This window comes from Tamandua tetradactyla, chromosome 11, assembly GCF_023851605.1.
Source record: "Tamandua tetradactyla isolate mTamTet1 chromosome 11, mTamTet1.pri, whole genome shotgun sequence".
In the NCBI taxonomy this organism is placed as follows: Eukaryota; Metazoa; Chordata; class Mammalia; order Pilosa; family Myrmecophagidae; genus Tamandua; species Tamandua tetradactyla.
Window position 1 is genome coordinate 42,987,561 of NC_135337.1, and position 7,700 is coordinate 42,995,260.

A 7,700-nucleotide genomic window follows, 5' to 3' on the forward strand; every position below is an offset into this window, starting at 1 on the left:
TCCTTTCACACACAGAAAAGAGAAAATAGAAAAGAAATAGGAGTATTAATTATTAAGCTAAAGTGTTGAGAGAAAAAGAAACACAGCTATGTTGGGAGAAAAAATTAATACAAAAGATGTCAATATAAATTTAGTTTTTGGTTTTTTTTCTCTCTGGATATATGTATTTATAATGAAAGCTAACAATTTGAAAGTAAGCACCACCCTCTTCACAAAACCATGGAAACTGCAAGGACCCTGAAAGCAAAATAGCTGTTGATAAAATAAAGCCTCGGAGAAGGTAAGCCAGCTGATATATTGATAATAATAGTTCGACCACAGAACACCAGAAGAGAAAAATAATTTTTAAAGAAATGGTTTAAGTGAAGCAATGGTTTTTTTTCACCACCAAAAGCCTTGAGAAACAAATATCTGCCCTTGGCAATGAAACGCCCTGGCAGGCTGACTCGAAAACAACACTCGATCATGGACAATGATGATCCAAACCAAAAAAAAGGAAGGAACACCCATGGAACTATTCATTAACTGAATCTTTCAGGAGAAAAGAAAATGAGAATGTTTTATATACAAAGTTAAAAAAAAATACAAATGTAGGTCTATAAGACTTTCCTGGGATGATTTTTAATACTTCCAATCTGCAGAAATATTTTCTTCGCCTTTAATCTGAAAGGACTTCTTTTGTTTTCCGGCTTTGCAGTATACTTTGGAAAGGAACCATGACCTGAACTATTGTTGTTTTTGGAGATTAAGAGAAATGCAGCTCCCTGCTATCTCTTTTCTGATCCTCTCCAATTATAACCAGTTGCAGGCAGTTATATGTGGCCTTTGCAGCATGGTGACTACTAAGTAATTGGAGTTGAGATGTCAAATATTTTCCTAATGAGCTCAAGATCCAAAGTAAACCTCTGAACTGAAATCACAATAGGAGGCATTTCAATGTATCTGCTTCTGGAGATGGGTTCGAGCTGTTATGCCTCCAGAAACATGTGCGTGATTGCTTAAGGAAAAGGGGAGAAAAAAAGAACAGAGGATAAAGTAGAAATGATACTCTTTCTTTAATAAATGAAGAGGATTATCATTTTTAAATTGCTGCTTCTATCCCTTAGGTTTAGAAAATCAGCCCTTAAATGATCAATTCTGAACATTTCTCATTCTTTTCAAGTCTAACTAAATGTAGAAAGCTTGAGAAAGAAGGTTCCTTTGGAAAACAAAAGACTACCATGAGCCCTCCTCAGAAAATGACTAGCATTTCAGTGAAAGCTTTGCTATTTTTCACAAAGGGGTATCTGGCACAGCTAAGCTCAGATAAACACAGGTGTTACTTAAAAACACGGCCAATCTTCATCCGCCAGTGAACGTTCCAGGTTGCTACCTGTTCTGCTATGCTGAGGTGAAGGTGAACCAGAGGGTCTATCGCCCAGGTTGAGTGACTGTAGTTGCAGCAACTTCTTTTCTAAATAAATACTTAGACCTGAACCAAGATAATAATGGTGTTTGCTGTCCTAAAACTTGTAAGAATACTGTGGTAATGAAGGTCTATCAGTATCTTAAAGGAGCTATAGTCTCAGTGCTTGGTTAAAGGTCTATACTGAGGCTTATACTGAACTGTTAGCTGACTGATAATGGTCTCTAAGTCATAAAGCCACTGTGGGAAGAAGGTGCAAGTTTTAAATTAGCGTATTACATTTCATGTAGTCCTTCTTCACTGAAGCAATAGTTACAGGCAACTTGTGATACTGCAAGCATAGCTATTTGAATTATGTTTTATTAAACACAAGCTCTCCAATCCTTTGAAATAGTCTGTTGGCTTGGGAGCAGGCTCTGCTTCACCATTTGGAGTGTGGACATGTTTGTGCTTGTCTCTTTTATTGCTTTGGAGATTTTTCCCAATGTAAATCCTCTTGGAACTCAACTTTCCAGCTTTGTACAGATGTACTGTAACTGACTCTTTGTTCATGATCCTGTATCTAGTTTTTTTTAATGGGAATAGACAGATTAGACACACTTCTAAGGGACCTATTGTGCATTGTGAGTACTGCGTACTTAATTGCAAAAAGAAAAAAAAAAAAAAAAACACTAACAACCCAGCTGCTTAATTTATGGATATCAGCAATTGGGCCAGCAATTTCGACATGGAAAGTGAAAATCTCATCATTCATAAGGTTGGCAAGTTTCTCCTGAATTTCAGACCAAACAAGAATCTCTTTGTTTTTCTCCAATGACTTTTTCAAACAAGTAAATTGAGTGCTCGTGAAGTTGTTTGTTTTCCTGAGTGAGATCCTCTCTTTCACCAGTGAACAGGTGCAGTAGAGGGAGTTGTATTCAAGGCATTAAAAACTTCCCCAAATTCCACTATTAGCCGTAACCTTAATCTAGATGATCTATTTCTAGAGAATAATAAATTTGAGCTTCTGTGGCCCTATCCATCTTGATCTATTTTTTGACATCATCTGTAAATCCACCAATTCAAATGGTGATTTTTCAGATTGGCTAGTCCTGGAAATCAACATATTACTTCTCTAATGGATTACCTCATGTAATTTGACTCATTTCCTCCTTTCCTTGGCCCAGAGCCATCAGTGTCACAGGGACCGCTCAGTGCTCTCCAAGTAAAACATAAATGGTGTGTTGAGGATGGCGTGGGCAAGGCCAGTGCCAACAGCTCTTTTCTTGGCCTTGTCTTATTTTGCTCTTAACATTCTTCCTGACCTTTCATTTGGCCAAATAAACCCTTTTGCCACCTAATAGTAAATCCCTTGGGGCTGGCCCAGTGATATAAGTTCTATCTTGATGTGCCATACAGTCTTTCCAAACATTAAGAGATCTCAATGGTGCTTTCTTATGAAGCTATCTTTGAAGTACTGGAACTTTCTTCAAGTAAAACTACATGGAACAAGAAGTAATTTTTCTCCTAGAAATAAAATTCTCTACGGTGGGATCCAGAAATTATTTGCTTTATTTATGAAAGCATTTTCAGAACCAAATACTCTGAAAATGAAGTTTCAGTGTACTGTGAGCAGAGCAAGAAACAATGTAAGGGAGACTTCCAAGAGGATAGTGGAGTAGGATGGACTGGATTTGCTCCTGCTCCTTACGACAGGATAGGGGATGGGTGTAAGTTCAGTCCTAGAGGGTGAATGATCAAAGAGGGTCTCCAATATTTCATAGGGATGACAGCGTTGGGAGATTGGGAGAGCAAGGTGGGTCTGAGCGACCATGACTTCTACCAGGGTGGGCAGTGGCACAAGAGGAGGTGTGGGCTTGGGGGAACTGACCATTTCTCCTCTCTTCCCAGAGGTATGCCTAGCTGACCACCATGAAAAATCATGTCCCCAGGCACTGGGAGTGGTCATCTGGCCAGATGCTGCAAATAGGTGTCCCATTGGATCCAGTGAACATCAGATCCACCAGGCAGAGGGTACTGCAGATCAGCTGCTTCCCCAGATACTGCGATCGGCTTCCATGTCCTGGGTGTCAGGACCTGCCATCCCACTGCTGTGCACCAGAAGCAGGCTACCCCCACGCAGGCCATCTTCCCAGCCAGCAACCGGAGTCAGGGAGGGATGGGCCTCAGGCGAGGAGGTGCCTCAGGAGTGCCACCAACTGGAAAGAAGCAGTAAGCACTGTTTGTTAAAGTCCCTATCTGTCTAGATTATTTTAAAGTACATTTCTGTATATTTTAAAATTGTTATTTTTATTTTATTTTTATTTTGATTCATATATATTGTGTATATTTATTTTTTATAATTTTTAAAATGTTTTTCTCCCTTCTGTAGGTTCCAGTCTGAATGCATCCCCAGTATATCTTGGGATGTCTCCTTCAGACGTTGAGGCCTACTACCACTGAAGTGTTATTTATTATTATTATTATTATTATTATTATTATTATTATTATTATTATTTTATTTATTTGGGAGGGTGGTCCATGGGCCAGGAATTAAGCCCAGGTCTCCCATGTGGTGTGCGGACATTCTGCCACTAAAATACCCATGCACCCCTATCTAGCTTTCATTAGATGCTCAAGTACAATTGCACCGCCTACATGAGATCTGGGCCTTGGTTGGCAGGGAATTACTCACAAACTATATGCAAAAAGGAAGTGCAAAGCCAAGTAAATACAAACTTTAGATGAGTGAAGAAAACCAGCTTGCAAAATAACCTATTAAGATAATCAAATGCCCTGAACACAATAGAAAATCACAAAGCATGTGAAAATCCAAGCAAAATGGCCCAGCCAAATGACCAAATCAAAAAACCAGAAGGGACACAGAATACAGAACTACAGTTATAGACTATAGTAGACTAAATGAGAAATATACTTGTGACATACAATAGCAGAGTCAAATAAGCATAAGGAAGAATAAGTGAACTAGAAGACAGAACAATTGAACTAGAGTGCACAAAAGAACAAATGACAAGAAAAATGGAAAACAAGGAACTGGTTCTTAGGGAAATGATGGGCAACAAGAGGCAAACAAATATAAGAATCATTGGTGCCCTGGAAGAAGGGGAGAAGAGTAAATGGCGAGGAAGTTTAGTTGAAGATATAATCATTGAAAATTTCCCAACATTTATTAAAAAACATAAATATAAGGATGCAAGGGTAGTTCAGTGGTAGAATTTTCACTTGCCATGCAGGAGACCCAGGTTCGGTTTCTGGTCCATGCACTTCCCCAAAAATAAACAAGTGAAACAAACAAACAAAAATTCAACAAATGGTGCTACAATAACGGGATATTCACATGGAAAAAGAATGAAATGTGACCCCACCATACAGCATACAAAAAAAAAAAAAAAAAACTAAAGAAAAAAACATAAATATGCAAATCAAAAATACCCAACAAACCCCAAATAGAATAAATCCAAATAGGCCTACTCCAAGACACATTCTAATCACACTGTCAAATGTTGAAGAGAGACAGAAAGTCTTAAAAGCAGCACAAGAAAAGTAATCTTCTATATTCAAGGCAAGACGCATAAGACTGAGTTCAGACCACTCAGCAACACTACAGAAGCAAGAAGGTAGAGGTATGATATATTTAAGAACCTCAGTTAGAAAGACTTTCCATCAAGAATTCTTTATCCAGTCAAGTCATTCTTTAAAATTGAGGAAGAGATTAAAATCTTCAAATACAAACAAAGACTGAGATAACAAGAGACCTGCCCTACAAGAAATACTAAAGAGAGTCCTGTCAGCTGAAAAAAAAAAGAGAGAGGGGGTCTGGAGGAGGGCACAGAATTGAAGAGTATCAGAAGAGAAATTTGAAAGAGAAAAAGAGAGAGAAGGAAAAGAATATATAGTTCTGATAAGTAAAAATTAAAGGATAAACGGTAGATCCAAGAACTGCTTTTATAGTAATTACTTTGAATGTTAATGGACTAAACTCAACAATTAAAAGATACAAATTGGCAGAATGGGTTAAAAAATATAATCCATCTATATGTTGTTTACAAGAGACATCTTAAACCAAAGACACAAATAACTTGAAAGTGAAAGGATGAAAAAAGATGTATGCAAGCTGTAACAAAATAAAGCAGGAATGATCACTTTAGCAGCACATATGTTAAAATTGGAATGATATAGAGAAGATCAGCATGGCCCCTGCTCAAGGATGACATGTAAATTCATGAAGCATTCCATAATAAAAAAGAAAAACAAAGAAAAAATATAAATAGGAGTAGCTATACTAGTATCAGATAAAATGGACTTTAAGTGTAAAGACTTCATAAAAGACAAAGAAAGATACTACATATTAATAAAAGGGACAATTCACAAAGAGGAAATAATAAGCATAAATGCTTATGCTCCCAATCAAGGAGCTCCAAAGCACATGAGGCAAGCATTAACAAAACTGAAGGAAGCTATATATGTTTCAACAATAATAGTGGGAGACTTCAAAACACCACTCTGCACTATAAATGGAACAACCAGACGGAGGATCACAAGGAAATATAGAACCTAAACAATATGATAAATGAATCATACCTAATAGACATATATAGACCCTTATACCCCAAAACAGTAGAGCATACATTCTTTTCTAGTGAGAAGAACACAAAATAAGTCTTTATAAATTTAATAAGATTGAAATTATCAAGCACGTTCTCTGATCACAACAGAATGAAGCTGGAAATTAATAATCACCAAAGAACCAGAGCTTTTCCAAATATGTGAAGATTAAAAACACACTTTTAAATAATCAGTGGGTCAAAGAAGAAATTGCTAGTGAAATCAGTAAATATCTGGAGATGAATGACAATGAGAATACAACATATCAGAACTTACGGGATTTTGCAAAGGCAGTGCTGAGAGGGAAATTTATTGCCCTAAATGTTTTTATTAAAAAACAGGGACAAGCAAAAATTGAGGACTTAACTGCTCACCTTGAGAAATTAGAGAAAGAACAGCAAACTAATGCCAAAGCAAATAAAAGAAGAGAAATAGCAAAGATTAAAGCAGAAATAAATGAACTGGGGAAAACAACAACAACAAAAACAACAAGAAAAAATAATAAAAAGAATCAATAAAGCCAAAAGTTGGTTCTGTAAGAAAAATCAATAAAATTGATGGACCCCTAGCAAGACTGACAAGTTAAAAAAGAGAAAGCATGCAAATAAATAAAATCAGAAATGAAAGGAGGGTCATTACCATGGGTCCTGAAGAAATTTTTGAATATCAGATGAGAATATTATTAACAACTATAGGCTAACAAACTAGACAGCTTAGATAAAATGGACAAATACCTAGAAACACACAAACTACCTATACCCAATCAAGAAGAAATAGAAGATATCAACAAACCAATTACAAGTAAAGAGATTCAATTAGTCATTGAAAATCAGCATATACCCAGAAGAGCTGAAAGCAGTGATACAAACAGATATCATCACACTGATGTTCATAGTGGCACTACTCACAATTGCCAAACATGGAAACAATCCAATCCCCATCAACAGATGAGTAGATAAACAAAATGTGAAATATACATTAGATGGAATATTATATAACAGTAAGATGAAATGAGGTCCTGAAGCATATGTCAATGTGGATGAACCTTAAAACATAATGCTGGGTGAAAAAAGAGAGACACAAAAGGACAGATATGGTATAATCATGCTATTATGGCTCTGGTAAAGGTAATCTCAGAGGTTACACTATGGAATATAGCATACCTAGAGGTACACACAACAGAGACGCAGGGGAATGACTGCCCAATGTGGTGGGATCTAAATGCAAGAGAATAGATAGAAATGATGGTGTCATGGTTAGGGACAGGTGTCAACTTGGCCAAGTTGTGGTACCTGTTTATCTGATTGGGCAAGCGTTGGCCTGTCTGTTGCAACGAGGACATTTCATAGGATTAGGTCATGATCACGTCAGCTACATCCGCAGCTGATTCCATTTGTAATCAGCCAAAGGCGAGTGTCTTCTGCAATTAGTGATGCTAAATCTAATCATGGGAAGCCTTTTAAGGAGGACTCAGAGGAGACAGGTTCCATTCCTGCTTCGGCTGGTGAGCCTCTCCTGTGGAGTTCATCCAGGCCATCCATCGGAATCGTCAGCTTCGCAGCCTGCCCTGTGGATTTTGGACTCTGCATTCCTGCGGTCACGTGAGACACTTTTATAAATTTTATATTTGCAAGTGTTCCCTGTTGATTCTGTTTCTCTAGAGAATCCTAACTAATACAGATGGTAACTA

The 7,700-nt window shown here is 37.3% G+C and overlaps 1 non-coding gene across 1 annotated transcript; it reads left to right on the top strand.

Moving 5' to 3' along the window:
- Window positions 1–5,540: 5,540 nt before the first annotated feature.
- Window positions 5,541–5,647, top strand: LOC143651045 (U6 spliceosomal RNA). Its single transcript, XR_013159792.1, has one exon. It is a non-coding gene; the product is annotated as a U6 spliceosomal RNA (small nuclear RNA).
- Window positions 5,648–7,700: the final 2,053 nt, after the last annotated feature.